The sequence below is a fragment of the Marmota marmota genome, unplaced genomic scaffold (genome assembly GCF_001458135.2).
Source record: "Marmota marmota marmota unplaced genomic scaffold, marMar, whole genome shotgun sequence".
In the NCBI taxonomy this organism is placed as follows: Eukaryota; Metazoa; Chordata; class Mammalia; order Rodentia; family Sciuridae; genus Marmota; species Marmota marmota.
This window is the reverse complement of record NW_026000026.1, coordinates 40,600,827-40,624,411: the sequence shown is the minus strand read 5'-3', so window position 1 is coordinate 40,624,411 and position 23,585 is coordinate 40,600,827. Positions and strand designations below refer to the sequence as shown.

Sequence of the window (23,585 nt, the reverse complement as noted above, 5' to 3'; positions counted from 1 at the left end):
GCAGGTACAGAAGCTGAATTGGGCAGTTAGCGAGACAATGCAATGGGTACATTGGTATTTCCCATGGAACTTTTCAGGTTGTCATAGCAACAAGCAAGCAAAAGGGAAGGGTGTCAAAATGACCCTAGTTCAGTACACCTTAGAGAATGGTTACTAATGTCTAGACAATCAATCTCTGACAAGGTACATTGCCCAAGAAAAATGGAACCCAAAGAGAACAATTTTACAAGTATAAGAATTGCTCTTTTGTGTTGTCAAATATGCCAAGCTAGTTAACTATTAATGGGTACAGAGGCAGGCTTTCCCAGGGAAGAAGCATTTCCTACATGATGGGGAGTCTCAGGTTAAAATGGAGTCTCTTTGGTCATTGCTCATAGAGCCTGGCCTATAACATCTATGTCTCTGTTTCCTCATCCCAAATATGTGACATGATTGCACCAACTAAATCGTCTGCCTTACAGTTTTAAGTAGATCAAATGAGATTCCACAGATATGGTTTTAAAGTGTTATGTAATCCTTCTTCAGTAGGAAGAATATTAAGGAAAGGCTTCTTCTTGTCTCATGTACATGCAACTTGCATGACTACTTTCCTCAGTTTGGAAAAAAGCAAAGCTGTAAGTCATATTCCTCTGACTTTATAAATTAATGATTTGGAGACCCTGCATTTCAGAATATCAGTTCCTTACTGGGGCCTCTGCCACCCATTGTTATCCCAGATTGTCTGAGACAGCCTTAGTCTAAAGCCAGGGCACTGGAGCATGGTCTGTATGTACCTCTGCAGCTTCTGTCTCTTCTGCATAGATGGATATATACTGCATGGGGGACATTCTTTATCCCTTCATATTGCTCTGGCCAGTCTAGGCAGGTTCTAGAGGTGGGCCCAAAGACACTGCACTTTCATAGATACCCCTGTTACTCACTTTTAAGTCAAGTTAGAAGGTTTCAAAGTCTAGAGGAGTATTCAGCATTGGTCTTGGCTGAGTCACAGCCAATACTTCTATGGAAACCTGGAGAACAGGTACACAGACTCATGTACCTTTTGAGTTGGAAAGACATATAAAAAAAGAAATAAGTTCAGAAAATCCAGAAGATAAGACTTGTTCCATTTCCTAGGTACCCATTGTCACAGTCTGGTCCTTTCTCTTGACACACATAAGAACAAGCTCAGGACACTAAAACTTCCATGAAATCTGAGGGATAGGAAGGCTATTTCTTGTTCCACTGGATATTGTCATTATTGGATATCAGCTTCTTAAAGCATTCTTTGCAGTCATGCTTTAAGCCAATGATTTACCAAGGATGGAAACCAGGCCAGGGGCATCAGCATTGTTTGGGGAGTTGTCAGAACTGGGGCCTCACCTGCACCCAGTCCCTGGGAGTAGGGCTCTGTAATCAAGTCTACTAGGGGCAATTTTAAGGCATGCTAAATTTGAGAATCATTGCTTATATCCAGTAGATTTTAAGCTTGACTACACATTGGAATCACCTGCAGAGATTTTAAAACATCCTATGCCCAAAACATAACCCACACCAATTAAATCAAAATCACTGAAGGTGAGACCCATGTGTCAGAGTTAAAAACAAAATAAAACAAAAAGGGCTTTTAGATGATTCCAGTGTGAGCCAAGGTGGAGAGTGCCTTAAAACCACTATAAATAGCCAGGTTAAATCCATTGAACAATTTGTCTGACCCATTGAAATTGTTACTGATGGCTGAAAGAAAAGACCATAACAAAACAAAATTGACCTAAAAATTCTCCCAAACTAGGCTGAATCTCATAGTGAAGGTATAGCATGGAATCGAACATGAACTCATAAACTCCATCCTGCAGACAGTCCCACTGAGAACTCAGGTTGCTTTCTCCTTTACAACTTCTTGGTGTGAGAGAACAGCTTACCAGTGCAAGACAGAAAGAAAGAGGGCAGGATCTTGGGAGGATCAGATGTCATAGTATTCGTGAATCTGTTTTAATACAGAGGCTTAATCCAAGTTGGAATTTTGCTTTTCTAGAAGCCAAAGTTAGACAAAGCAGTTCTCACTCATGAATGTCTTTGCCTATGAAAGTCTTTCAGTCCTTTTAGCACTGCTGAATTTAATCAAAAGTCTCATAAACAGCCCCCACCCCTTTGGCTTTTATTGCATCTGACTGACATCACCTTGCTGGGTTCCTCCAACTCTTTCACTGTGGATGGAGCAACCAGTCTGACTCTCTGACATGGTCCGCCTCAACCGACAGTGACTCCTACCTTAAGAGATGTGCCAGGTAATTTAACTTCAACTCATAAAATTAAGCCCTCTGATTTGGAAGCCTGCCCTACTGGGCAGCTCACCTGTGTGACTGATTTTCTGAACTCTTTCTGTTGTCTCTTGGGTAGTATGAATTGGGAAGCTGCAGAGGGCAGGGGAGGGAGAGAGAAAGACTGAAGTCTTAGAGGCAGCAGTCTTCATTCTGAACACGCAGGTGGCCTCTATTCTAACTTTGAGAGCTGCCTTTAATGAGACTAAAGGTTTCTCTTAATTGCCTTAGCAGAGTGCACCCAGAGGGCATCTGTCCCTTTGTATATTATCTTTATCCACAGAGCTAATTTTGCATTCTCTGGGAACCAGCCTGGGTACAGATCTCATGACACCTTTGAGTTCCTTCAAGGTCCTACTTTCACAAGAGCAGCAGTAGCCTAATAGATCTGCTCCACTGATTTATATCAGAATGAAAGGTTTGTTCTGTGGCATACTCTAAAGCAAATGACTTAAAAATCCTCATGGATTTCTGTTCTCCAAGGTTTCTTGTTAGCCTCATCATCCTTCAGTTTGTTTTTGATTTGCTCTCTTCCATAATATTTTCCCCTTGGGAATTTCAAAGTTTTCCACATCTCTGATTTTGATGAGGGAAGGTAAAGTGATGAAGGAAAGGGTCTGCTAGAGCATGCATTTCCCCCACACCTCAGGATTCCATGTTTTCTCCTTTTATTTCTTTGTCACTGATACTCTTGGCTTTGGCTGCCAATCAGAAGCTCTGGGTAGCTAACACTGGATCTGTCTCTCATCTGAACTTGGTGGGTACCCTTCCATTTCTGGGTGAGACATCCAATGATCTTTGCTGGGCTCATTCTTCAGTTGCTGGGTAACATGGACACACAGAAGTTGTGCCCAGCATACAGCCTAAATTCTTGTTGTGGTTTAGATCTTGAATGTCTACTAAAGGCCTGGTTGCCATCCTGTGGAACCATTAGAAGGTGGTGAAACCTTTAGGAGGTGGGGCCTGGTGGAAGGAAGTGAGGTCACTGGGACGTGCCCTTGAGGGCCTATTAGGACCCTCGCCTCTTTCTCTCTCTTTGCAAGCCGCCATGAGTTGAGCACCTTTGCTGCACCGTGTGTTCCCTGTCATGCTGTTCTGCCTCGCCAGGAGGCCAAGACCCCATGGACTGAAAACATGAGCCCAAATAAACTTTTCCTTCTTCCAGGTTGATTTTTCTAAGGTATTTTTTACACTGATGGAATGCTTAACACAATCCCGCTAGTTGCAGCTGAAGTTTTTTCTCTTTTGTTTTGTCCTTGGCCAGGAAACAAGCCCACTTTTACAAGAATCCATCCTGCCAAATTGATAAAAGGAGGCTCTCATTTGTATTTGAAATAACTGGTTCTCATCTGTCTTATTTCAGATAAAGAATAGCTGGAGACCTTGGTATCATGTGGAAGAGATGGCTTCCAGCTTTTGTGACATTTGTCACTTTATCAAAGGCACCAGGTGAGCCTCTCCAAGTTGTGTGGACCGAAACTATATATCATCAAGGAAAAGGAGTCCAAAAATAGGCTGTGTGGAAATGATGCTTTTAAATGCTGCCTCTTGACTTTGCATTTTGGGCTAAAGGTCTTCAGGAGTGAAGGCAAAAACGTCGTTTATCCTGTTACATTAAAAAAAAAAAATAACTGAAAAATAAATTAGAACAGACGTGGCACAGAAGCACAGGTTTTGCAAGGCAGTTTGGAAATGTCGAAATGATTCTCTTCTTTTCCAGTTGGGGTAAACAAGAAAGTTGTTGCAATATATGAATGGGGTAGGATTTTTTTTTTTTTTTTAACAATTCAGAGCTGATAGGAAAAAACATGAACTAGTAAACTATCATTTTGAGAGAAGGTAAATGTGAACGACCTTTCTCCACAGCTGGAACTGTTGTTTGCCTGCCCCTCTCAAAGCAATGTTTCCTAAGCACGTGTGGTGTGTCCCTTTGTAATGGCCTGATTCCTTCTCCTTGCCTCTGTTCATTCCATTTCTCTCCAGAATGAATTTCTTCCTCTCATGGTTAGAATTGTGGCTTGATTTTAAAACAAAACAAAAAACACCTAGCTTTACATCTTACAACCAAGGCTTTCTTTTAATCCAAAGAAGTACCACAAGGGCTTGGTTACAAAATGTTTTTCTAGCCAGTGTGTGTTAAGTGTCTGCTCATAGAGGAGAGGGTTGGTCCTAACGTTTGCCAATGGACCTTATGTAACTTCAGAGGAGGGCGGGCCTGACTTTTCCAGCATCCCCAAATTTCCTTTGTGTTCACTCAGTTGGAGAAAGTCCCGACTCTAATTGCCAGTGTGTGGAGAACTATAAAGCAAATGGAGGCATTGTGGGGAGATCTGAATCTTCTAAGACATTGTTGCTGGCTCTGCTGCTGGTGGGGGAGCGCAGAGAGACAACTAATGGGGGAATAGAAAACGGGCTTCCCCAACAGATTGGAAAAGAGCAAAAGGTTCTGATCCTATGACCTGCCATCAACCTCTCTTGGAGCCACAGAAGAGTCTCCCATGAGGCAGTACTTTGGGGTTCTTAGACATTGTATTCTCTGCACACTTTTTCTTAAAATTATTACCCCAATGATGATCTTTTGTTTATATGAGTTAAGTTTATTGACATTTACCATGAGAATTTAACATTAAGAGAAAAATTTAAATGCTGTACTTATTCATTCTACACATTAACATAATATTATGTATTATTGATGTAATATTAACACATATTATAATATGAAAGTCATATATATTTTTCCAAACAAAAATTTAGTGAAAAGAGAAGCACCATTTAATGTATGACCTTATAGAAGAAGACAGCTGGATTCTTACAACTGCTTTCGTCTTTCACCTGGTGTGAGATCACATTATGTTGCCTCTGGAAAATTCCAGTCTATACCCATGGTACTACTGCAGGTGAAAAGGCAAATAACATCCTAGGATTATGATGAAAACAGTTTTGACCTTGTGAGCTTGAAAAAGTCTTGGAGGCCCCACTGGTCCCGGGAATACACGTTGAGAATCACAGCTGTGCTTGAACCCTGTGGATCAAGGGTGAGAATGCAGATGCTCATTTTTTGACCATATTTTTTGTTTGTGCATATTAATTGGTATGTTCTTTTGGCAATTGATATGATGTTTACTAATCATTTCCTGATAGAGTATACCCCAAGGTTAGGACTTTTAAATTTAAATTTATTTTTTAAAAAGCTATCTTAAGTTTATATGAAATTTCATAATAGGCAATGATAGGGAAAACACCAGGACAGTAGCTGTCTCATGTTGAGGATCAACATGAAAAGATTCTCTGGGGTCATAGTAACGTTCTATGTCTTGATAGAGGTTTGGATTGAAATTCATCAAATAGTATGTTTAAGAATTTTGCTTTTTGTAGGTAAATTTTATGAAAAAATGGAAAATGGATTTAACCGTAATCAATGATATGCATGCTGAAACAGTAGTGAGTATCCCAGTATCTACTCACCTATAAATGTATCAGAAATGAAGTGAGATCATGGAAAGATAGAAGGATGGACAGACACATAATCAAGCAAATATAATAAAATGTTAGAAACTAAAAAGTCGCTATATGGGTGTGCCATGTAAAATTCTTTCACTTTTGTGAACATTTTCACAATACAATGTTAGAAGTTAGTGATATGAAGAAATATAGGAAATAAAACAATGGTGTTAGTCCATGGATGGAACAAACATTGTGATGCTTGGGTGACTGTCTGGGGAAACAAGGATTAGAATAGCTAATAGATGTGCTTCCACCCTCTCTACAGCCCCACCTTGCTTATATGTTCCAGTCAACCCACGGATAAAAAGGCTGAGAGGGTGGCAAGGCCTGTGGTCAGTGTTGGAGGCAGGGATCATTTAACATGGTAAAACAGATGTGAATGTAATATGGGTCATTCTCTCACAGAACTTACAATTGAGGAGGGCAGAGAAGGGGTCAGAAAAAGGGTGACTGTATCGTGAGCGTTCATTTTAATTTTTATATAATCTTTCAAGATGGATTTATCACACCTACATAAAAGATGGAGAAACGGAGGCTCAGAATAGTTCATAAGTAATGTGCACTCCATTAATAGGTGGTAGCTGGACTTGAACTAGTGACTCTATGGCTCCTGCATGTGACTACCTGATAAACTATATGAAAGGCAGAATGAGATATGAGGCTAAATTTTGGTCCAAGTGAGCTAGTATAGAAGTATATAGGAAAGAAAGGTGAATTCTGACTTTATAAAGGAGGTTTTCAAAGCCTTGAAGAATAAGCATCATTTTAATGGAAAGATAAAGGCATCCGGGAAAGGCTGTGCAGATAGCATGAATTGTAGCAGTGGAAGGACTCTTCCTACGAATCCCAACTTCACCCTCAGCCAGCTGTGTGATCTTTGGAGCATGCCCAAGGTTTAGTTTCCTCACCTGTAAATGCTAGTAATAACAATCAGATTTCAAGTGGTTATAAGAATTCAATGAAATGATGCATGAAAAGTCGTTAGTTCAATGCTTTTTTAAGGGCTCAATGAATATGAGCTATTATTATTGCAGTCGTATAGGCAAGAAAGGGCAAATCACGTTGTGCTGTTTTTTTTTTTTTTTTTCCTGTTAGGTAATTTTAGCTCCCTCAGTGAAAGGGGAATACACACAGCTGAACACATGGAGCTACTTGATCCAAGCACTGTAGGAAGTATCTGGATTATGAGCCACAAGGGTATTATAAATGGTGTAGCTTTTGTCTTTTTGTTCTGACTGCTGTGGGTAGCCAGCACAGCACTGGTTTTAAGTAAGTAGAAGCTTAAAACTATTTAATCAAGTTGTGTTGTGAATGCCAAATCCCATCTACTCAGCTGAGGATCAAACTCTAGAAGGCAGGATGTATTTCCAGGTTCTTTGTTCTCATTCACAAATCTCCTGTAGTTTCTGTGCTTCTAGTTGTTGTTCTTGCCAGGTCTTTTTTGTTGTTGTTGCTGTGACCAAAAGACCGGACAAAAACAACTTAAGAGGGGGAAAAGTTTATTTTGGCTCGTGGTTTCAGAGATTTAGTCCAAGGCTGGCTGACTCCATATCTCTGGGCCTGAGGTGGGGCAGACCATCATGGAGGAAGGGTATGACAACCAGGAAGCAAAGAGCTCCACTCACCAGGGACAAATTACAAACCCCAAAGGCATGCTCCCAGTGTCATGATTCCTCCAGTCACACCCTACCTGCCTACAGGTACCACCCAGTTAAACTGTATAAGTGGATTAATACACTGACTACCTTATAGCTCTCATAATCCAGTCATTTCACCTCTGAAAATTCTTGCATTGTCTCACATATGAGCTTTGGGGGGACACCTCATATTTAAACGATAATAGGCCCTGCTCCAACCCTCCCCAATTTTCCCAGGGATTTTCTCTATCTCCACTGTAATCCTACTTATAAATATGTCCTTCCTGAAGGTAGCCACACTTTACATCCAAGTGACCCCTGTTGCCCTCTCCCTATGTCTCTCCTTTCCCTTCATCTCTCAATGCTAAAATGAGACTAGATGAGAGAAAAAGTGCCAAAAGTGTTGGAGGGGATAGTGGCTGGAGTGGAACCTCACTCATTCAAAGGACTGATAAAAGAAGAATAAAAAAGTAGCTGGAATATGTTGCAGGTGGCTGAAAGCAAGCGTGGAGTCAGGGTAGTAAGCCAGAATCCAGGTGCTTCAGAAATGGGAGCAGATAAATCTGCAGTAAATGGGTGCAAAGCATGTTGGGATAGTGTCTGGATGCCATTACATCTCTTCACTCCTCCCTTTTCCTGAACTATGCTGAGGAAAGGACTGAGTAAGGGGGCAGCAAAAGTCTCTGTCCTCATGGATATTACATCTTGGTGGAATGTTCTGGATGCACATTACATAAGGAAAAGAGTCTTCAAGGTAATTGTCAGACAGAAGTAATTTAAGAAAGGAAGGGAGGGTGTTAAGAATGACTTTGGGGATGACAGACATTAGATGTAGTCAGAGGAGCTGAGACCTGGAGGACAGGAAGAGGTCAGATCCATTAGAATGGGGAGAGCAGCTGTAAATGGGAACTGCGAGAGCAAAGATCCTGTAAAGGAGACAGAAATGGCATTTTCAAGAAAGGAAAGTGAACTAGATGCATGTCATTTGTTGGCTGCCCTGTACTGAGTCCATTTCCTAATTTTGGTGGATGCACCCACTGACAAGAGACAGACCCACTTTTTGCTAAGAAGAAATGGTGAGGTACTTGCTCTCTTCTTAGCAGTCAGAGCTGAACACATGACCTAGGGCCTTCCAGCTAACTAAATGCTTCTGATGGGACTTTGGGCCTTCAGTAATCTATTTAAAGATATAGGTCCGATTAGAATCTATCTCTTCTCTGGTTGGTGGATATATATTGAATGCCATCATGTTAAAAACTTCTGTCTTTAGCAGACAGGATGGGGAATGCCAGGTGCCTGTGAAGGGTTGGTGGGAGGGTGTGATGACAAGTTTCCCCCGTGCAGATCAGTTCTGGAAGATACGGGCTGCATCCCCTTACCTACAGGACCTGCTATCACTAAGCCATCTTTCAGTTTAGGACTAGAACAGGATAGTGACCTTTACCTCTTTACCTCTTTACCTCTGAAAACTAGTTGGAGCCGGGCTCATTGCATGCTAGAGGTATTCTGTGGTTTAATATTACATTGAGTTTCTTTGGTTGTAAATAATGCCAGATCTCGGGTACAAGAAAATCCCAATCCTACATCATTAATGCAGCAATTGATGTCACAATTCTGCGTGCTTTTCATCTGTTGCTTTTAAAAAGTCACTATCTTATAACTGGCTAAAGTGTACCAATATTTGGTGCTAATGTTGGAACTTAGTTCCCAGGTTTGTAGGCTGGTGGTCCTTCTCTTAAAAGATATGGCAATCTCTCCAGCAATTAATTCTTTTGGTGCTTGTGTTTTCATTCACTGGGCCTTTAAATTGTGAATTTTTAAATATGTCTAAACTAATCACTTAAAATGCCATAAATAATAAAAATTTGCTTTCTCAATATAGTATGCAGATGTTAAATAAACATATTAAGATGCTTCACATTACGCATCATTAGGAAAATGCAAATTAAAATAAGATGTTACCACATACCTATGATAATGGTTAAATCCATAACACAGCACTAAATGTCAAAAAGGATATGAAGCAATAGGAAATTCTCATTCTTTGCCATTGGGAATGCAAAATAATAGAACCACTTTGGGAAATGGTGTGGAACAGTGTTTCTTACAACACTATATATATTTTTATAATATATATATATAGGATCTAGCAGATGTACCCTTGGTTTTTACCAAGATGAGTTAAAAACTTATGCCAACATAAGAATACATACATGATGTTTACAGCAGCTTTATTCATAACGGACATATTTTGGAAGCAACCAAGGTATCCTTTAATAGGTGAATGGGTAAGGAAACTGTGGTATATCCAGACAATGGAATAGTATTCAGCACTGGAAAGAAATGAGTGAGCAAGTCATGAAAGGGCATAAATTACTAAATGAAAGAAGCCAGTCTGAAAAGGCTACATATTATATGATTTCAACTATTTGGCATTCTGGAAAACAAAATCCTATGGAGTGGTAAATAATTTTTTTTGTGTTTTATAGGTGGGGAGAGATGAATAGGTGGAATACAGAGAATTTTTAGAGTGATGAGAATGCTCTGTAAGGTATTATAGCGATGGATGCATGCCATTATGCATTTGTCCAAACCCATAGAATCTACAAAGAGTGAACCTAATGTAAATTATAGCCTTTGGGCAATAATGAGGATCAATGTAGATTCCTCAGTTGTAACATATTACTTTTATGGTTGGAGGTGCCTATAGTGGGGGTGGGAAAAATCTGCAAAAGGTCATAGAATCAACCTTTATTACAGGAATAAAAATTTCTATGTAATATTTAAAAAATCTGCTACAAATAAAAAATAATGAAAATTTTAAAAAATTTAAATGCTGTTATGCTGTTTTAGGTTTTTGGATGCAAAGCATCATTCAAAATATCTGACATCTGGTTGTTAAGAGAATAGGCTAGGAGACCCAGAATGAGCATCAGGGATGCTGAGGTACCAAGGAGCACTCAGCAGACCATCTGCAAGGATGTAGTTGATCCTACCCAGGTAAATAAGTCGTATCACTGTATTGCTTTAACAATGGATGCAAAATAAATGGTCTTCTCCATAGCACCCCTTTATTACTGCTTTAGAATTTGGAAGTCCATCACTTCTATTGTCATAAGTCAGCAGCTCATGAGGTGATAGACAATATCATTTCAAATTGCAACCACATTTAGTGTATTTAATGAAAACTGCCCTCCACACTTGACCTTAACCTAGCAACTCTTATCAATGCCAGAAACCTGGCTCATTAATTAAAGCTGCCCTTGGACTGAGCTGAATCCAAAATGATGATTTACTAGACGAAAACAAACATAAAAAAGGCCTGGTGAGGGGAAAAAATGCTTGAAAGGGCTTCCCGGGGATAATAGCATTGGTGCATTTGGTCATTTGACCATCCCAGAGCCCAGGCTGACTCCCAAGGACTCAGCCTCAATTACATGTAGGAGGACCTTTCATGATACATAAAAATATACATAAAAATATACCATCAACACAGGAAAGAGTCCATTTCTCTCAAGTAAAGCAGATGAGAGTCTCATAGGAGAGCAAAGTGAAGTCATACTATTTCAAACTCGCACGGCACTTTGTTGTTAGAAATGATGAGGACCCTAGAGTTGGAGATCAAGGTCATCCAATGAACAGGTGGTAAAACCATGATTTGAACCCATTTCTGTATGAGTTGACAACATTTATTATTTTGTTGCCATGCTGATACTTAGTTTTGGATCTGCTCATTTTCTATCTATAGATGAGAGGCACAGTAAAAGAACATCAGTGAAATTCTGAAGGTTTTGGCTAACAGGTGATGGGAAATAGAAACAAATACTAGAACACTTATTAATACCACTGTTAATGCCACTGTAACTAATTTAAAATGTGGAAAGTGAAAATAATATACTTCTAATTGGCACTAAGTGTTTTTCTCCATGAATGACTTGAGTTGATAAACGTTTTTGTAGGTTCGTTCTCACCTTCCATTCTCTGTGAAATACTTTGTATTAATGGTCTTAAGGCCCAGTGTGAGTTCTCCTCACTTGGAGATTTTAGGAACTTAATGTTCAAAGTTGAACAAAGTTTAATATTTAGGTAAAGAAAGATGAGCCAGTCCTAGCATCCTATACCATTTGGCAACTCTGGTTCTGAGAGATTTTGCTGAAGCAAATCTTAAAAGTGATTTTTTTTTTCTCTCCTCAAATATCATCAGCAGGTTATTTCCGCCTTTCACGATGAGGTAATTGCATTTTCCTTTAGAAATGTCATATCAAGTCATGAATACAGTATAATTACTGCAAAGGAAAAAAGCTTATCAGGTGACTACTGGTGTTTGAAATTTCTAAAGAACTTGAAAGGGGAAGCTGTACCCAGAGTGTCAGATGGGCCAGGCAGGTGGCTGGCTATGGATATACAGCCTACCTGGGCAATGAGCATGCAGGGAAGGAACTCAGGTGGTCAAGGACCACAGATGCCTCAGAACCCAGTGTGTACGTGGGTGTGGAGTGAGGAGGTAGTCTTGTGGAGGTATAATGCCACAGAGCTGCCCTAATAGAGCAATGTTACATGCTCAATTAAAAAATCAAGAAAATGGGTGTAATAAATGGAGACAGGACTACTTCTGTCAGGGCTGAAATTTGCACACACGGATCCAAATCAATTTTTGCTTCTGAAAACTGTAACAAACTTTTTCAGATGGTAGCTTCAGGTTGTGAAATATAAAGGTCCTTAACATCTGAACCATAGTGAATACCTCAGACCATTGATTTTTATCTGTGGTGTTTTTAACTTTGACCCCCCCAAAATTATTTTTCCTATGGATATTGGAAAGAAACTTGTTTTTGTTTTGTTTTTAATTTTTTTTATTTGTTTCTGTTTTGTTTTTGTGGTACTGGTTCATTCTCATCTTCCATCCTCTGTGAAATAGAGGTACTGGGTTGAGCCCAGAATTGCTTTAGTACTGAGCTATATCCCCAGCTTCTCTTTATTTTATTTAGAGTCAGGGTCTTGCTAAGTTTTCAAGGCTGGCCTATGATTTGTGGTTCTTCACTTATTTCTTTTAAAGAACAGTTTTATTGAGATATAATGTGTATACCATACATTTCACCTATTTAAAGTGATTTTCAGTATATTCATAAAATTATCACCACTAATTTCAAAACATTCAATTACTCCAAAAAGAATACAGGACTGGGGTTATGGCTTAAGTGGTAGAGTGCCTGCCTAGCATGTGTGAGGCACTGGGTTCAATCCTCAGCCCCACATAAAAATAAAATAAAGATATTGTGTCCACCTAAAAGTAAAAAATAAATATTAAAAAAAAGAGAACACAACATTCTATTAGAAGTTCTCATTTTCCTCTGCCCTGTCCCCAGTCACAGGCAACCACTCATTTACGTTGTCTGTATGGATTTGCTTATTCTAGATATTTCATGTGAATGGAATCATATAATATGTGGCCTTTTGTGTCTGGGTTTCTTACTTTGCATAATATTTTCAAGATTTATATTTGTTGCAGTATGTATCAGTGTTTCATTTCGTTTGATTTCCAAGCAGTATTTCCTTATATAGATTAGTTATTTGATAGATCTCTGGGCTTTTCTGAATAATGCTGGGAACACTTGTGTAAATGTTTTTGTGCAGTCATATGCTTTTGTTTCTCTTCCGGTATGTAACACAGGAGTAGAACTGCTATAGCTCCATGTTTAACCTTTTCAGGAATAGATGCACAATTTTACATTCTTACCAGTAGTGTATGATGGTTCCAACTTTTCCACATCCTTATCAACACTTGCTATTATCTGCCTTTTTGATTACAGTCATCTAAGTGGGTGCAAAGTGAAACCTCATTGTGGTTTTTTTCATTGATTTTTCACTTGGTTGCATTTGAGTTGCAGTTTCCTGATGGCTAATGATGTTTATTTAGCATCTTCTCATGTGCTTGTTACCTGTTGTATATCATCTGGGGAGAATGTCTGTTCAAATTCTTGGCCCATTTTTTAAATTCAATAGTTTGTTAAGTTCTAAGAGTTCCTTATATATTCTGAGTACAATTTCCTTATCAGATATATGATTTATAAATATTTAATACCAGTTTGTGGGTTATCTTTTTATGTTTTTTATAGTATCTTTTGAAGTACAAACCTTTTTAATTTTGATAAAATTTTGATCTAATTTTTTTTTCTGGTTATGCTTTGGGTTCATAGCAAAGAAAACATTACCCAACCCAAGGTCATGAAAATATTTGCATAGGTTGTCTTCTAAGACTATTATAATTTTAATAGTTTTAGATGAAGAGACTTAATATGCAAAGTGATATCTCATTGTCATTTTTGTGTCAAAGAGATATTACTTCCCATGCTTAATCTTTATGTACTTTGATGTGTTTTAAGTTAATTTTCTGTATGCTGTGATGTAGGAGTCCAATTTCATCCTTTTAAATGTGGATATCTGGTAACTCCAACACAATATTTTGAGAAGACCCTTTCTTGATTGAGTGGACTGGCAACCCTTGTCAAAAAGATTAATTAACTCTGGGTTTATTTCTGAACTTTCAGTTTTTTCTATTCATCTATAAGTTCTGCTAATGCCACACTACTTTAATTGCTATAATTTTGTAATAATTTTTGAAATTAAGAAGTACTCCCACTTCTTTATTTCTTTAAGATTGCTTTGGTTATTCTTGCATTTCTATATGAACTTTAGGAATAGCTTCTCATTTCTTTAAGAAATGAGATTTTGGTAGCATAAATTTTGTACCTCTTGTTAAGTTTATTCCTGAGTATTATTTCTTTTTGATGCTATTGTAAAAGACATTGTTTAATATTTTTGATTTATTGCTACTATACAAAAATAAAATTTATACATTAATCTAGTATCCTACAAACTTGCTGAATACATTAGTTCTAATTTTTTTTTAGTGGATCCCTGAACCCCTTAAAATTTTCTATAGAAAAGATCCTGTCATCTGTAAATAGAGTTTTCCTCTTTCCTTTTCAATCTGTATGCCTTTATTTAATTTTCTCACTCAGTTGCCTTGGCTAGAAGTACCCATACAGTGTTAAATAGAAATGATGGGAGCACAGAGCCTTGTTCTTGACCTCAGGGGGTCTTTCTTATGTAACACCATTTTCTCTTGTAACTCTATTAAGTCTGACTTGGGGCTTTTTGTAGGTGTCCTTTATTGGGTTTAGAAAGTTTCTATTTCCAATTTGTTGAGAGTTTTTATCATAAAAAGGTGTTGAATTTTGTCAATGTGATGTTTTTCTATATTTGTTGAGATCATCACATGATTTTTACCCTTTGTTCCTTAGTATGGTATATTACATTAATTGATTATTGGATGTGTCTTTTTCTACACTGATAAATGTGAAAAGAAAACTCAATGGTGGCATATCAATGGTGTTTTTCTGGAAGGATCTTACGTAATTACTATAGATACCATCTCCTAAAAAATTACATCCATTTCAAGTATAAGAAAACATTGCTTTAAAAATAAAACACAAACTGTGTAAAGCAATTTATGTTCTTCGAGTACTCTTTTCGAGTTAGGACACCTAAGATAGTCAGTTTGAATTTAATTTACTCTAGAAGTGATCTGGGTCCCCTTTCAGACTGTTTTATCTTTGCCAAGGTTTTTAAAAAAATTACATAACATAATTTGATCAATTTCATTCCTAAACACTATCCCTTATCTTTCCCCCTCCTTCCCCTTCTGCTTTCTTTAAAATTCTTCATCAGGCATGTCATCCATATTGATTTCTTTGGAGAAATTTCCTTTGGAGAGAGTTACTATGTTCTTCTGAAAGTGTCACATTACCTTGCTTATTCATATTTCTTGTGTTCCTGTGTTGATATTTGGATATCTGGTGGGTAGGATATCTCTACCACTTTTATGCAGTGACCTTCTTATTAAACAGCTGTCTCCTGATAATGTGTCTTGGGGATATAGGTTTTTATGCAGTATTGGCTTTGATTGTGGCTGGGCATCATTGTGTAGCTTCTTTGACGGCATAGTGAGATTGGGCACAGTATATGTTATGTCAGAATTGGATAGTGGAGATACTCTAGCAATTTCTAGTGTATCCTCAGGGCCAGGACAATGGCTGAAGTCATTAAGTTGCTCAAGGACCCCTCAGCATGCCCCTGTGGATGGGCCAGTAGTGGGACCCAGTGTTTCCTCTTCACCCTCAGTAAGAGGTACCTGAGTATGACATGGGAATACGGGTGGCAGGAACCTTGTGGACACCTGCCTTTACTTTGGAGGGTGTCTCTCCTTCAGTATAATCTTTTGTATCTAAAACCACACTTGGAAATATAAGTTGCTCATTAAACCTTTTGGGATGAATGATCTACTAAACTAGTTTTTAATTTATCAGTTAATATTAGCACATCATATTTATAAGGCTGTTTATAAAGTAGTTTATGATAAATTTCCTTTTATTCTCTAAAACCATGTGAAGAATAGGCATTTTTATGCTATTTTTCTAAAGTTTATCAAGTAAATATTGTGTTCTTTGATAGGGGTTAGGATACAGAGGTGTGTAAGATAGTGCTTCTTAAACTTCCACATTGTTATGGTTTGGATATGTGGTGTCCATCAAAAGTTCCTGTGTTAATGCAGGAATATTCAGTGATGAAGTAAACTAATTAGATGACAGCTATAACCTAATCAGTCCATCCTATGTTAAATAGACTAACTATGGTAACTCTAGGCAGGTAGAATATGGCTGGACAAAGTGGGTCACTGGGGGCATACCCTTGAGAATTATATCTTGTATATAATTGGCTCTTCCTCCTCTCACTCTGATTCTGGTCCACCATGAGTTCAGTAGCTTTCCTCTGCCACATCCTTCTGCCATGACGTTCTGCCTCACCTTGGACCCAGAGCAATGGAGTCTTCCAGCCATCAACCAAATTCTGAGACTGTGAGCTAAACTAAACTTTCCCTCCTCTAAATTGTTGTTGTCAGATATCTTGGTCACAGTAATGAAAAGCTAGCAAAAATGTTTATCCAGATCATCATGACTCTTGTTAAACTGCAGATTTTGATTCAGCATGACTAGAACGGCGTCTGAGATGCTTTCTGTTTCTCTAACAAGTTCTCAGATGAGGTTTATGCTGCTGGTCTGGAGACTATGAGAAGAACAGATCTAGGTTAGTGATGCTCAAACTTGGTTGCACGTTGGAATCCCCAGGAGCTTTAAGACCACTGACACCCAGGTTCCATTCCCAAAGTATCTTAATTGAAGCAGGATTACTTGAAAACTTCCAACATGATTCTAATGTTTATCCAATTGGTCCAGGAGAGTGGTTCTGATACCTTAGCAGGCACTAGAACCCCCCGCCCCGACATAGAGGGCTTGTTTAAACACATATTTCTGGGCACCCATCCTGTATGTCTGATTCAGTAAGTCTGAAGTGCAGCCTGAGATTTTGTATTTCTAAGAATTTCCCAGATGACACTAATGCTGTTAGTCTGGAGGAGCACATATTTAGAACCACTTCTCTAGAAGTAAAAACAGGCATGTAAATGACTTGCAGTAAAATGCTGGAAGTTCAACAATAGAGGAGTGTACAGTTGTTAGCAAATAAGAGAGACCTGAATTAAGAAGGGTTTCATGGAGGAGGTGATGTTTGATTTCAGTTTAGAAGGACTTAGAAGATGAGGAGAATTTATGAAAGAAAATGTTTTATCCAGAGGGAACATATACAAAGGCGCATAGAGATGAAAGAATAGGGTGCTTCCTGAAATTTGATATTGTGAGAGCAAAAACTCAGAATAAGGTGGTTATTACAGGTCATATGGCTTGATTGATAGGCTGAGGCCAACCTATAAGGGAGCATTCCATGCTATTCTTAGACTTTCTTCTCAAAGCAATGGGCAGCCAGTGAAGAGTAGGACCAAAGTCATCTTGGTAATAGTCTGGAGGACAGTGATTGTGTAGTGAGGAAAAAAGGAAAAAAAACAGAAAAAGACCCAGAAATAATTGGAACACACCATCATAGTGACCCTGAGGGCCATAAATCCAGGCAGTGCAAATCATGAAAATGCAGGGGAAGAAACAGAAACCAATCTGTCAATTGGTGTCAATTTTCCAGCAACAATAATCTGTTGTTAGGATTGAGTTTAGGAAATGTTGATCGGATTAACCAAATTGATGGTGGCACCAAATAAACATGGAAAAGGTATTTGGGGTAGCACAATGAGGAAGACAGGGCAGGCAGTAAAGAGTCACACTTATTGAGGTTATCCAGTAGGCAATTAGAGAAATCTACGCAGATAGTAATTTAAATAATGGAAGTAATCAGATTGTGCAGTGATTTGGAGTAAAAAGATGGCCAGTGAGTGGTTAACACCACATTCCCCACCCTATCGTTGCATATAAAGCACCCCCTACCAACTAAGAGGAACAATGATAATTTATTTTGCTCACAAGTCTGCCCATTGGAAGAACTCAGGGTAGCAAGCACATCTCCATTCCACATACTTTCAGGTGGAGCAAACTTGACTGGAGAGAAAGGGTCCATTCCATTTTCCCCAAATCCTCTGGGAAGATTTTTCAGAACAGCTCACCTATGACTGGCAAGTTGTGATGGCTGTCGGTGAAAAGTTCAGCAGGTCCCATGGTTCAGAGGCTTCAATTACTTCTTCACCTGAGGCTTTCTAGGGATGCTTGGATTTCTGGATGGTGGCTGAATCCCAAGTGTGACTATCCCAAGAAGGCTATGAAGAAACCATATCAGCTTTTATGACTGACCTTTAAAAATTACAGCATTTCCTTGGCATTCATAAGCCAGGTTGTCTTAAGGGGAGGGAGGGAACACTGGCCCCACCTTTCAGTGGGAGGAGCATGGAAGTCACTGTGAGAACAGCATGTGGATGAGATTATCTTTGGAAAAAAAAACCCATCTGCTACACCCATACTTTGCAGGGAAGTCTGAGGAAGAGAATGAACAGAGATACCCTGACCTCGGGTCTAGTGCTCTAGAAACCTCTGTGCTCAGGCTATTTCAGGGTAACTCTACAGAGCAGCAGCAGCAGCAGCAGCCTCACCTGGGACTTGTTAGAATGGAGACTAGGCTGGGATTTTTGTCTTCTACTATGATGCCCAATTGAGGCATCTGCACAGTAGATTTGAGAAAACAGTTCTCTCGCCATGCTGGCTCCTCTGGCTGCAGATGCTCAGGGCATCATCCCAGTTCTCAATTGTAGTGTGACATCCCTCGTGTCTCCTCTCCAAGTCTACTCCACTCAATGTGTCAAAACTGTGTTCCACAGAGACACCTCAGAGGCAGGTGCAAGGGTTTATGGAGCGATATGTACACACTTCTTCTCACGCTCTAATCACTGGCAGGGCTTTGCAGAGAGAGCATTTTTCTAGGACATGGCAAACATCATCTGACAACAGGCTGGTCCCAGCTGACTGGCAGACAAGTGATGGGAGAAAGCTGCTCAGTTCATTACCTTTCTTCTCAACAACTCAGCTTTAGGGAAAACAGAACATACTGGAAGCACCTTCAAAATTCCCATTAACCCTTATGGACCAGGACACAGGCCCTTAGGCCATCTGCCCCTGGCAACAGATTAAAAAAATACCTTCTGTTGTCATTTTCCAGAGTTGTGTGCAGCAAGAAAAGTAGAGATGGCTTCTTTGGAACAAATAATAACCTACAGGTCTTCTGCATGCTAACATAGGAAGGCCACTAGCCACTTATAGATACTCATGACCTGAAGACAGATGCTATCCCTAAACTGAACCTCTTACTTCCTGTGTCCATTTACCCCTCAGAAACTTGTAACCTCTGATGGTGTTCCTAGGCACTGTAGCAGTGAACCGGCTATGGTGCTGATTGGTACAGGGTTAGATATAAAAGTAAGAAGCCTCATGTTAGGGTTATGAAATCAGGTTGGTGAAATTCAGCCTCAGCAGCCTATTCGGAGCCTGAGTTCTTTAGATTCATGGTAATTGCCCCCAGGCTCTGCAGTTGTGCAGCTGTGAATGACAGGCCTGGAAGAGATGGGGGTTTAAGTGTCTTGGACTGTGAAATAAGATCCTGTGCCAGCCCAGCCCTTCCCAACCTCATGCGAACTGAGCACAGAGAGGCCAGCACCTGCTCAATGGACAGCTCCCTCTTTGGCAAGAAGCCAGCAGAGTTTTTGCCCCTATGGACAATTCACATTCCTGTATTACTTTAGACCTTTCAAAGTCCTTATACAAGCAAAAGATCCTTTATATCCCTGAATAACTCTAAATGCTAAGGGCAGTGTTATGAACAAAGAGTTGGTGCTAGAAGACTCAGCAGAACTCTCTAGAGTCCCAGAGCTGGTTACCTTTCAGCATCCTTTACCTTATGTCTATTTTTTCACTTCTTCAATGTGCTACAGTCCTCTTGGGACCATGTTTTTGTTTAAAAACAAAACAAAACAAGCAAACAAACAAAAAACCCTGTAATTAAGGATGGTTCTGTCCTGGAATTTGAGATAAAGCATTTCTAATAAGCATCCATGGGATGTTGATGCTTTACACTCTAAATAACAAGAGTCTAGAAGCTGGGACTACCAACTACTGTTTTTATAAATAAGTTTACTGTACACAGCCATGCACACTAGTATTGTCTGACTGCGTCATGGCTGAGTCCAGTCATTGTGACAGAATCTGTATGGCCTACAAAGTCTAAAATATGTACTTGCCTTTTCAGAAATTTCCAGACTGATTCCTGCTTTATAGTCCGTCAAAGCTATTGATTCAAATTGCCTGGGAAACAGTTAAACATAGGATATGATAGCCAGACCTCAACCTGCAGAGTTCCTGATTCAATTGCTCTAAAGACCAGTCTGGGCTCTGAGATGTTTAAAGGCTTTGAGGCAATGGATGTGAGCTGCAGGACCTGATGGGTTAACTGAAACACCATTTGGTGCCCTCCCTCTCTTCCCTCCTCTCCTTGCCTCCACCCCAGTTCAGCCACGTGACTTTCATTTTTAGATTTGGAATTTGCAGCTGATTCCTGCAGCTGCTTTGGGAACAGATTTTAAGGAGAAAGTTAGAATGCACAGCTGAGTACTGTGGCTCCCCCACCCCCAGCGCATTTATATGCAAATAGCCAAGAGCCTTGTTTTTGCAACCACTAAAATTGAATCAGAATCCAGAGATCTTTTTATGTTGCTTAACCTTCCATGGTTTTCTTCCCTTTGCTTTTCTGGGCACATTTCTACCTGTCTTTTGTTTTCTTCTCGAATCCTCTAGTGCATGGTCAGCCTTTTGCTGCCTCCTTATTAATCAAAACAGATTAAGCCTCGTTTTCTTATAATGAGTATTTGCTGGGAGAGGTTGGTATTTAGTGTTTGCCAATTTCCACAGGGAAGGGAGCATCCTACTGTGTAGGAATAAAATTGTCTTAGAAGCTCGAGGACAGTGACAGTGCATACTTGTCTGAGGCTGGAGGTAATTTTAAGCTGTCTTCTGATCTCTTTTCTTTTCCCAACAGGGCAGGGAGGATTTTAGAGTACAGTTACTTTTCTGAGTACTGATCTCTTCTAGAAAGGAGACTCAGATTATTCTAGAGAATTTAAAATCATCTGTTGCCAGGCCTCAGTCCCCCAAATGTGGATATATAGGTTTGGGGTGTGGCCTGAACAGATGTTTGTTTGTTTTTAACATTCTATTTTGAAATAATTTAGACCCTTAAGAAAAGATGCAAAAAGAATACAAAATTACTTTGTATGTTTCATGCCCCTTTCCCAAATGTTCACAAATTTACATAATAACAGAGTCCTGATCAAAATCAGGAAATTGACTTACAAATTTTGCCAGTTGTTCCACTAATGTTCCTTTCCAGGATCCCATATTACATTTAACTGTGAGGAATTGTCCCAGACTAAAGGAGTCTAAGGAATCATGGGACAATTCCTCATTCTTTGTGTTTTGTTATCTTGATCCTGATACAAGCTGGGGCCTTCCAGGAAACTGAGTTAACTCAAAGGAATACCACTGTCCACCCCGCCCCCCACCTCCACTGCCTCAAACCCTGATTCTTGTGATCAAGTCAGAAAGACTTCAGACATGTCACTCGGTAACAGGTATGAGTTTTATTGAAGGAATAGGAAAAAGGAAAGAGGACACACTCTCAAGGGAGAGAAAGTAGATCCTCTCAGAGAGGCAAGGAACAGCAAGCCTCTTCACCCTGGTTTTATTGGGGATCCCAGAGAAGTTTCTGAGTCCCGCCTAGGTCCACCTCTTGACTTTTGACTGACAGCAGGGTAATATCAGACTTTCAAATTCCCACTGCCATGACAATTCTAGGTCCCCTTGGCTTATGCTGATCAATTCTAATTGGATTCTCAAGCATACATTCTTACAGATTTTATTATTAGGAGGAATTATCTTTATCTCCCAAGTTTCAGGATCTGGTCACAAAAGTGTCCAGGGTTTCTCCCATCAACATTATCTCAGGCCTGCATTTCACCTGCTGGTAACAGGTAGTTTGCTGAGAAATGTGACATTCTGTCCATTTAGGCCAGACAGGGCCGCTTTTTAGAAAGTGGGGGTCAGCACAGTGGGCCAATTTTATAGAATTATTCCCTTGACTTCATGTTCCCACCACTCACATCTGTCTGTCCCCTAACAATACCTTGGAAGAATACTGGCCAGTTATTGGTAGAATATCCCTTAATTTGGTTTTGGGCAGGGCTCTCTACATGATTTTAATATTCAGCTAGAATTGAGATCCAAGGTAATTGCAGACAAGATCATTATACTTAGTAAGTTACTTCTTAAGGTCATGAGAAAACCGAGGTAGGAACTCAGGAAGTGAGTAAAGGCCAACAGATTGACTCCTTCTTGGTCTGGGTTGATCTCTCCCTATGACTTTCTCCTAGATCCCTGCTCTTTATTCTCTATTTTTTCTTTCTACCTCTATATGCAGGCCCCAAATTAGAGACTTCATTTGGAGTCAGTCCAACTCCCTCAAGTGACAGTGTTGTGAAGTCACTTTCAAAATTGGATCATGTCCCTCCTGTGCTTTAAACCAGAATAAAATGGGTCTACACTTAGCCATCTTCCTACCAGGTTCCCCAGGATGGGACCTGGTCTTGCTCCAGACTTTCTACTCCCTGACAATGGCTGGGTGTAAACTGACCTGCCGGCCTTTGCACTTGCTGTCCCCTCTGCCCGATGCTGTTCTTTCAGATGGCCACATGAATTGAATTGAGTTCTCATTTCTCTCGGGTCCTTACCCACTGGCCTTGCCTACCATTTTCCCACAGCCTTCATTCACATCGCCCTTCCCTCTTCTGTGTGAGAGGGGATTCTGCCTGTGTCTCTAGAAACTAGGGTAATGGCTGACATAAAGCAGGGGCTCAAGATGTATTTGCTAAATAAATGAATGGAAGAGTAAAAAGAACTTAACAAATACTTCAATAATTCAGAGGTGATCCCATTTATAATATGAAGTGAAATTATTTCACATTATCTTTTTTTCTTTAGCAGTTGCCCAGCTTCCCATTATTTAGATTGCTGCTCCCATTCTTGCAGCTTCCATTTTTCTAGTTCATCTGTTTTTTCTGCACAGGGAAAGATGGCTCTTGAGTTGAGCCAGTCAATAAATCCGTCTCCTTTCAGTAGAAGTGGGGTGGCAGTAGATAGTTATACACACACACACACACACACACACACATACACACATTCTATTTTATTTTATATTCTATTTTAAATGCATACACACAGACACACACATATACACATATTCTATTTTATTATTGTCATAGTTTAAAGCTGTAGAGAAAATTTGGGTACCTGATGTGACCCTGGAAACTCCTCCTATGATGACTTCTCAAAGTTAAATTCCTCTGCTGGTTTCTAAGAAGGAATGAAACCAGATATCCTTTTTTTCACATAAAAAAAAGTCATCACCATTATTTCTGTGTGTCAGGCAATGTTGTGTGTGTGAATGTATAAGATTTACCTTTATTAAAATCCTAAGTGGTAAATAATTATTACTGTTTTATAAATGTGACAACTGAGGCTGAAAAAGGTTAAGTCAAACAGTAAAACACAAGGCTGAGATTTAACCCAGGTGTTTCTTCTTCTTCTTCTCCTTCTCTTTCTCCTCCTCCTCCTCCTTCTCCTTCTCTCCTCCTCCGTCTCTTCCTCCTTCT

The 23,585-nt window shown here is 39.5% G+C and overlaps 1 long non-coding RNA gene across 3 annotated transcripts in view; it reads left to right on the top strand.

Moving 5' to 3' along the window:
• Window positions 1–23,585, top strand: part of LOC125619151 — a 39,180-nt gene that overhangs the window by 4,578 nt on the left and 11,017 nt on the right. For 2 of the 3 annotated variants that reach the window (XR_007350665.1, XR_007350664.1), the window contains exons 2-3: window positions 3,661–3,746; window positions 10,292–10,438. This is a non-coding gene — a long non-coding RNA (uncharacterized LOC125619151). Of the gene's footprint in view, window positions 1–2,171; window positions 2,265–3,660; window positions 3,747–10,291; window positions 10,439–23,585 lie in introns of those variants that run through there. The other variant, XR_007350666.1, reaches the window with a different exon arrangement.